The sequence below is a fragment of the Cavia porcellus genome, unplaced genomic scaffold (genome assembly GCF_034190915.1).
Source record: "Cavia porcellus strain 051 isolate PalLab524CR breed Dunkin Hartley unplaced genomic scaffold, mCavPor4.1 scaffold_6, whole genome shotgun sequence".
NCBI lineage: Eukaryota > Metazoa > Chordata > Mammalia > Rodentia > Caviidae > Cavia > Cavia porcellus.
This window is the reverse complement of record NW_026947489.1, coordinates 37953169-37962701: the sequence shown is the minus strand read 5'-3', so window position 1 is coordinate 37962701 and position 9533 is coordinate 37953169. Positions and strand designations below refer to the sequence as shown.

Below are 9533 nucleotides of genomic sequence, written 5' to 3'. Positions count from 1 at the left end.
TGAATAAAAATTTAATTATTTACATTAAAAGAAAGAAGTACATGCTAAACTAAATGTAAATAGTGCTATTGGAATGATTGTAATGTAAACATGAATTTCTTTTTCTACTACTGGCCATTTACATTTCTGCCACTTTTTATACTGTAGAGTGTCTTATTTTAGAAATCTTACATTTTGTCTTAGTTTTCTCAAAGCCAGAAAAACTAAGAGTAAAAATATATTATTTACCTTCTTTATGTGTTCAATATAATTTGATGACCTAGAATTGCTGTGTCACAGTTAGAAGAGATTTTATATCAATTTCTCCCCTTTCCTCTGAAGTGAATGGACACTTCCCATTCAATCCACTGAGACTGAGAATCTCCCTAGTCCCACAGCAATGATGCTTTCTGTTCAGGAAATTATATAAAATGTAATCTAGTTTTTTAATATGGAGTCAACCTAGAGAAGATTTCCTATGTATTTCCTGCTGGCTATCTTTTCCTTGAATGATGTGGGATTTCTTCAGTCATTATTCCCAAGATGATCACAGACCTTTTAAGTGAACAGAATGTAATTTCTTTCCAAGGCTATATGACACAGATATGCTTCATCCACATTATGGGAGGAGTAGAGATGGTACTGTTCATAACAATAGCATTTGACAGGTACATAGTCATCTGTGAGCCTCTTCATTACTTGAGCATTATGAGCCCTAAAAGATGTGTTTCATTTGTAGCCCTTGGCTAGTTGGTGTGGTCCATGCTATGTCTAAGTTTTATTTTGTTATAAACTTGCCTTTCTGTGATCCCAATAAAATAGATAGCTTTTACTGTGACTTTCTGAGGTTCATACAACTTGCATGCACAGATGAAACCAAGTTTGAGTTTACTGTTGCTGCCAACAGTGGCTTTATAATAGTAGACACCTTCTTCCTGCTTCTCCTTTCCCGTGTCTTCATTGTGGTCACAGTCTGGAAACAATCTTTAGATGATTTATCTAAGGCTCTTGTCATATTGTCAGCTCACATCACTGTGGTTGTGCTTTTTTTTTCACTAAATGCATTTTTCTGTATGTGTGACCTTTCCCCACATCATCAGCTGACAAATATCTGTTTATTGTTGACTTTGCAATCACATCTGCCTTGAATCATGTCATCTATATGTTAAGGAACAAAGACATATTGATAGAAATACAACAAACAGATTCATTATGACAGATTTTGCTGACCAGATATATTTTTAGATCTCTACAATTGTATTTCTACCTTCTTATTGTTGATCTCTACTAAGGCACCTCTCATTTATCATAAACAACTGAGGTATGAGTATTGTGTCTACCTACTGAACATATGTCTACTCCTTTTTTGTAGCATTTACTTATTGCTTTTCATTTACTAACATGGACAATGAGACACCTCTGTGACAGGCTCTTTTTTCAAAGAGCATCAGTAAGTAGAAATGGAATTTTATAATTTCACTTGTGCTATTTTGATGGTAAAAAGATACAATGACATTCCTTGTTTCTGAAAGACTGGAAGTAAAATGGAAATTTGCTTTGCTAAACATCATAATAAATTGTTTTATAGAGAGAGCTTAGTAACACTACCTAGTTGCTTAGATAAATCCCAGGCAAAATTTGTTACTTGATGGTTTGTTTATCTTGCAGATAATTATGCATTTAGTAGACATATGACACCTAGAGAGGAAGCGTGCTTATGTCAATAGACCTGCCTGCTCTACTCTGACCTTCCAGGAAACAATACAGATTCTGATTTAGAAAAGTTCCAGTTGAAGGCTAGTGTTTTTTCTATTCTAAAGGGTACATCAATTCCTTAGCACATTCCTTAGCCTATGTCACTGGAAATTTTCTGTAAACCTTTTAGGAAGCTTACATGCTTCCAGAAGTCATTCTAATGCATACAAAAAGAAGCTTCACTAATAGAAGAAAACTGAACAATACTTTTTAGTATTGTTTTGTTCTTCCAGAAGTAAAAGTTAAACATTTTAAAGCTTAGTTTATAAAATACCAAAGTGGATTTAGGGAATTTTGTCCTTTAAGAAATTTCTTCGACTCTACACTTTCCATCAGTCTTACAAAATTAGCATCTCAAAGTGTCCTTTCAGCCATGGGCATAGCCACTCCATGGTGTTAGCTGCCACCACTAGCCATCAGTTGTCACCTACGTGAATCATGTGACTTATGATATGACAGAAATTGAACTTGTAGTACTTGATCAAAGTATACAGCTATAGACTAAAGCAAATTAAAATTTTTACCACTACCATCCATACAATCATTTTAATAGATTCACTTTATATCATGGTTTTGAATTTGAAAAAACATGCACCCTGTTATATTTTGCTCTCAATTTAGGAAACTTGCCCAAAAATAGTCCAAAAAACTCTCTGTGGACTTTGCTGACCCACAATTCTCATATTTTGCATGCCAGAAGCTCCTCTCTGAAGTATGTTCTACATTGATGCTAAGCTTTCCATTAATAGTTCAAAGTGAAACTATGTTTTACTAGTTTACAAAAAAATTGAGGCCCTAGTTAGAAGTGAAACTCAGCATTACACATGGAAAAGAATTTAATGACTTAAAATTATGTTCCTGAGATAGGGCTCATAATAATGTCTTAATGTTCCTCTTCTTTCTCTTTGCCCCTCATATTTGAACCAAATTTCAGACAAATTTCAATCTCCAGAACTGAAAATAATAAAGGAGTAAAATGCTCTGCATATACCACATGAAACTCAAGAAATTATAGTTGTTCTATAATATTTCTAGAAGAACTAATAATTTCTTCTCAAGTAACTCCTAGGTGTCCTGAACTTTCTACAAAGAACCTCCTAGCACCAAAAAAGGTACCTTCTTTCATGCAGATCCAAGCATCCCTAGACAGCAAGGCTCTAGCTGGCCAATTCTTATACCATACCCAAGTTCTTCTGGATTAAGGGATGGTCCTGGGACGGACGTGTTATGGTAATTGTCATGGTTTATGTCTGTGTGCCCCAGGCCTCATGAGTTTGCATTGTGTATTTGTGATTGGTTCATTGTCTAGTGCTTGAATTGATGGTGTCAGTGCTCCACCCACATAGAGGTGGATCCAGGATGTGACGTAATGGCAGGAAGAAGGTGTCTCTCTCTTTTTGCTGGTTCAAGCTTGCTGTCAGCGGCTGTCATGAACTGCAGTCCAGCCATGTCTGCCTGTCTTGGAGCCAACTGAGTGTGGACTGAAACCCCCAAAAACTGTAAGAAATAAACCTTTCCTTTCCCAACTTTGGGCTTCAGGTATTTTGTCTCAGCGATGAGTAAAAAGTAACTAAGACAGTAATGAAAGGATATTTCCAAATATTAAATGGTCACTAACAGTACTGTTTACAAAGAGCTTATATTTCAAGAAGCAAATGAATAAACCATGTGGAGGAAAGGCTCCAAAATGCTATAAAAACCATTTATTTGCCATGGAAAAGGAAAAGCTTCTAAGACTAAATGAATCCAGATGATGACTAAAATTAGTAGAGCACTTTAAAAGTGTCATGCTGCTTCTCAGTTCTGTGACTTCTGATAAGTTATATTCTCAGTGGCAAACCCTTTCAATAAGAAAACCCATTTCATTAAGTTACTGTGAAACTTAGGTCAGTGAGAGAGGGAGCTCCTGGATATACGGGAGGGATACTCATGTTCTATGGTATTTTTGATTTCCACATAGGTATACTCTCTCCTTAGGGAGACACCAGAAACATTTGATGATGTAAATTAACACTTGGAACATGAAGATCTAACTGTCTCAATTTTAACAACTCTCATTAAAATTACCTGCCATAAAATTATTTCCTTGATTATTAATATAAATTAAATTTCATAGTGACATTAATGTGCACCCAGTTGTTAATCAAGAAAAATATGAGCAGCATTTCTCAAGGACTAGGTGAGAGTAAACAGCTTTGGGACAACCCCAAAGCTCAGGGTCACCTTCACCTGGTGTGTCCAGTGCAAGTGGCTGTGCTCTAGGACTATGGTCAATAGATTTCATGGTCTGCTGGAGGAAACTGAGTCTTTCAACATCTCTAGTTATCTAATTCCAGGTGCATGTTTCACACTTTGCCATCTCCTAACTCTGTGAAAACTTCTGGGTCTACACAGTATTATAGTGAAGCCAGACCAATTTAAAGATTACTAATACTGACACCATGATAAATATACTTAGAAACATTTTTGTTATGGATATTGGCTATTCATGTTTTAATATCATCCTTAAGTATACTTACCTCATGAACTATGCAATAAACCATTTGATCCATAAAATAAAATATCAGCTAATATATGAATACATATGCATATATATAATATATATATATTATATGTATATATATGTATATATATATATACTACTAGTTCTATATATTAGTCTACTACATGAGAAATAGTTGACATGCATAAATTTCTTCCCATTCTGTAGGTTGGCTCTTTACACTACTTATTGATTCTTTGCTGAAGGTTTTTAGTCTGATGTAATCCCATCTGTTGATTCTTGCTATTACTTCATGTGCAATTACTGTTATATTAAGAAAATCCCTTCCACACCTAAGTCTTCAAGTGTTTTTAACTATTTTAATTTCCAGTAAATCTATGGTTTCTATTTTAGTGTTTTGATATTTGATCCATTTTGATTTTCATTTAGTACACAGTGATAGATATGGGTTGAGTTTTCATTTTCTGCAAACAGATGAGTTTTTCCAGCACCACCTGTTGAAAAGGATAACTTTCCTCCAATATATGCTTTTGGCCCCTTTGTCAAAGATTAAATAGCTCAATGCATCTGGGGCTGTTTTTGTATCCTCTGTTCTGTTCCTCTGATCCATGTGTCTGCTTTTGTTCCATATCTTTCTGTTTTTAATCACAATAAACTTGTAATATGATTTGAAACATGGTGTTGTAAGGTCTCTTTCTTTGCCCTTGCTATTCAAAATTGCTTTTTCTATCCTTTGTCTCTTCTGAGTTCATATAAATTTTAGAATTATTTTCCCTGTTTCTATAAAATATACTCTTGGTATTTTGATTGGGACTGTACTGAATCTGTGTAGTGGTTTTTGGAGTATGGTCAGTTTGATAATATTGGTTCTGTCTCAAGAAAATTTCAGCCATCTAAAGTCAAAGACTCATTAAGAACTGGTCAAGTAAAATGTACAGACACTTCATAGAGGGAGTACAAATTGCCAGCACATACAAATTAAAACAATGCTAAGGTTCCATCATACAACAGAAAGAATGACAATCACCAAGAAATCAAGCAATAAAAAATTCTGAAAGCTGTAAAAAGAATATTGTTAGTGGGAACACAAACTAGTATAATAGTTAGGGAAATCAAAATGGAGATTTCTCAAAGAGCTGAAATTACAAATTTCATATGACCCAGCTGTCCCCTTCTAGTTATCTTCCCTAAAGACATAAATGCATGTCCTTGTTTATAGCAGCACATTTTTAAAGAGATAAATCCTGGAAGTACCCTGTATACCCATTAACAGAAGATTGGATAATAAATTTTGTATATGTAATAACAGAATACTATTTGGCTACAAAGAAGGACAAATTTGAGACATTTGTAGTAAAATGGACGTTCCTAGAAAGATAAGGTAGAATGAGATAAGTCAGACACTCAAATTTAAATACAATATGATATTTCTTATCTGAGTAAAGTAAAGTACAAATTAGGAGAAAAATAAAGGAAGACTAGAGCAATATAAGTGGATAGATTTTCTGCAAACAAAAAAGAGTCCAAGGGTCTAAAAGCAAAAGATGAAAGAGAGGAGATGGGGAAATCAGTGAAGTGAAGATATGCTAAGTAAAGTTCTAGTAACTTCCATGAATGTGGATATTATGTGATATAAGCATGAACAAAGTTAAACAGTATAAACAAGAATTAAAAAGGGAAAAGGAGAGTTACGGGAGGAAGGAAGAGAAAAAGGGTTTTAAAAACAACTTCATACATAGTAAAAATAAAACAAAACAGAACAGATTAGAACTAATAAATACAAAACAATCAATGCCATAAAGCACTTCAAAACAAGATAATAGTAAATCCAAAATGGCTACCATAATATCTCTTGTCACCTATTTTGAAGACAAGAAGAGGCATCATGGTTATGGGGCAAAGATATAAGATAGCAATAAAAAGATTGCAAAAAAGGGACTTTATTCCAAATGCTATTGACCACAATTCTTTTTTGAAGATTAAATTGCACACTGGCTCATCTCTCCTTAACACAACCAGAACAAACTTATCTGCTCATCTTAAACTTGCCACTGCTTTGTCTGTAGAGTGGGAGGCCTTTTCCAACACTATAATGGGAAATGTAAGTTCATAAGTTAAAAGTTGATACTCACACAGAGAACAGCATAGTTCACCAGAGAATTTTTTAAATCTTCCAAGCCTATTTTGCAAACTAATAAATGTAAAAACACTATCCCTGATATTTATAAAAGTTAAACCATAATTTTGTTGTGAATGTCAAAGATCATCTTATTTATGTAACACCAGTTTTTAAGTTATTTGAAAGAAAATCCAGAAACAAAAATCTGAGTGCAAGTATTTAATCTGAAAAGATAATTGTAGAAGACAATGGTTCAGAAGTATGGAAATGAGCCAAGGAAGGAAAGAATGACAACAGAGAATCCTGACAACTTTAGCACAATTGCCCTGAGCACTTCTAAAATAAAGTATAAATTCTATAACTTTCACTTGTCTCTTTTGAGGCATGAGGAATCTATTGAGCTTCTTTACTGGTCTAGAGCTACTCTAGGGCATGTCTCCTGTGCTCTTCGCATGGTAGATTAAACACTTCCATGTACAAAGAAGCGTCCCCAGGTAAAGAATATCAGAAGTTTACAGCATAAGACAACAAGAATTACTGAAATACTAAGTGTAGAAAGGTATATGTGAGTTATTAATAATATCAGATAGTCAATATCTTTCATGATTATCATAATTCATAGTCTATATAAATTCATTTCATTTCCTTGAACATTGGTGGAACAGAATAGCATGCATTATCTTCTTGTTCTAAGCTCATTTTAAATTTCACATGATCATATAGCATCTCTGCTCTCTAGATCACTTACCCAGATTTACATATTTTATAATTGCTATAACTCCCTCATTTCTAGTTATTGTCATACATGATTGATGTAAATGTAGCGGAAATTTTTTATACTGATGATGGACAATTATTACTTACTATTTTAGTAACATCTTCTTTTGCAAGAAAACAAACAAACAAAACATGGATCTACTAAAACTTTAGATTTATTGGAATACTCCAAGGAACTATTAAAACTTTTGAGAATTAGAATGTTCCTTTGAGGAAAACTTAAAATTTACCCACTCAAGAAAGACTTAAAATAGTAATTTCAGGATGCTCAAATTCCTCAAGAGAATGATGGTCAGAAAACCCAACCACACTACACCATTGTTTTCCAGACATGTGTATTTGGGTAGCAAACATATTACAATGTCAACTGCTTCAGAATATATATTGCATGTTAAAGCTCCTAATTGTAACTCTGCACAACACCATTATCCAAATGGCTATTAGTCACCTTTCTTAACTCTTTAAAAGGCTCTTTCATGTTCTGATATGTTCTGTTTGATACAGTAAGTTATATTACCTGTGGATGACTTAGTTGTGTCATACTTTCTTTGCAGTAAAGTACATTCTTGTGTCCTAAGGATACTAGAAAGGACATTAAACATTCTATGCATCTTTGAATAGTTTCATGGCCAAATAATTGATGACAAGAGACTCAATGTCTATAATATACACTTATCCCAGTAAGATGATATTAATGTTCTTGCAGGATGGAGAGGATCCACTGAACACAGCTTTCCATCAAGTTACTGATTGAAAACTTCAAAAACTTTTAATGCTCATGCTTCTTACAGGTCAATAATATAATAGCTATTGTAGGTAGACTTTCTTAATTAGAAGATATCAGGGAGAAGCACCCCTGAATGTGATGAAATATTTCATCACAGCCATTCACAGCTACATATTTGTGGGCCACTGTGCAAGTAGTGGAGTATTGTTAAAGAGCCGGATTATTAATTCTGCTCTTTAACTCTTCTTCTGGAGTAAGAAAAGGCAAGGGAAATTAATAAGTGTATATGTCTTTCAGTCTTCTTTTTTCCAGTTAATTGACAAACTGTATCACATTTCAAACTGCAATTGCTGTATCCATTTTAAGTGATAATTCATCATCCTATAGAAATTATAAAAATGTCACACATAAAAACTAACTGTCATAACAAATATTATAGAGAAAAGTCATTTAATGACTTCTAGCAAAGTACCAGGTTAGTTGGTATTTTTACTTTTTGCAAATACGTAAGACAGAGAAGTTAACCTATATGCAGTGAAATGATAAGAAATAGAATTAGTTTCAGAAACTAATGGCCTAATAATTAAGAAGAAATTGAGTGGAAATTTGTGCTGAAGATTGTACATTCACTAAGGGGTTCCTGAATGATGTTCAACAAAGAAACACTGACCAGAAAAATAAAGTCTAATGACATATAAATGTTTTATATTTATCAAAACTAGAACAAATAGATTTGTGTACTATGAATATATAATAACATTTTGAACAAATAGATTTTTCACACATACAAAAGTTGGATATGTATAATTTTAAAATTATACCATAAATATTTTTAAAATTACATGGAACTTATATAATTGTAGTATAAATTATAGAATTTTAAACTAAGTTCATCAAAACAAAATGCAGAAGAAAATGAGAAAAATATTTATGCTTTCTGAATGATAATACACTGATGTCTTTTAATATAAAGAATGTTAAAGGTCATTAATAAGTGCAGTGCTGGGGTTCTGAAGATGGCAGCTTGATAGGTAGCACAGTAGAGAGCTTCTCTGAGAAAAACAACTCAGATGCTAGAATTTAACACTATGGAGAAGACCAGATGAAAGGAGAGGAATTCTCACAACCCACGAAGAAACTGAGGAAAAAGAAAAAGAAAAAGAAGGAAAAACATGGATGAAAGGCTGGAGTCACACATTCTCACTGGGACTGTGGCCGCGCTGTGCTGGGCACACCTTGGAGTCAGAGGACTCACCAGTTGCGCTAAAGTTGCTGCCTCCAAAATCAGGGGTTGGTGAGTCCAGGGCCCTTGGCAGGAGGATTCAGTGCAATGAAGAGCAGAATCAATGTGGAGAGCTGCATTAATCCGTAGTGAGTGCTAGGAATTGGGTCCCACAAAGGGGGTGACCAGCTAGATGACATATTGGAGTTAGGCAGGATAGGCCTGAACCTGGAACTGCAGTGGTGTCAGCTGCCCCTGGCCCAAAGAGAACTGGAGGGATCTGCTTGGGCTGGATCATGCACTTGGTCAGGACCCAATAACCAGGGGTGAAACTGATCCAAACTTGTACCATTTGCATGACACAGACTAAGCTGCTGAAGATGCTCACTGATTGACTGGCTCAGAGGAGAGGAGCAAGCCCACAGCATCCCTATGTGCACCTCAGATAACA

The 9533-nt window shown here is 34.4% G+C and overlaps 1 pseudogene; it reads left to right on the top strand.

Annotated features, from left to right (window-relative positions):
- The first annotated feature begins 457 nt into the window (after window positions 1-457).
- Window positions 458-1195, top strand: LOC100720998 (olfactory receptor 4F3/4F16/4F29-like; annotated as a pseudogene).
- The last annotated feature ends 8338 nt before the right edge of the window (window positions 1196-9533 follow it).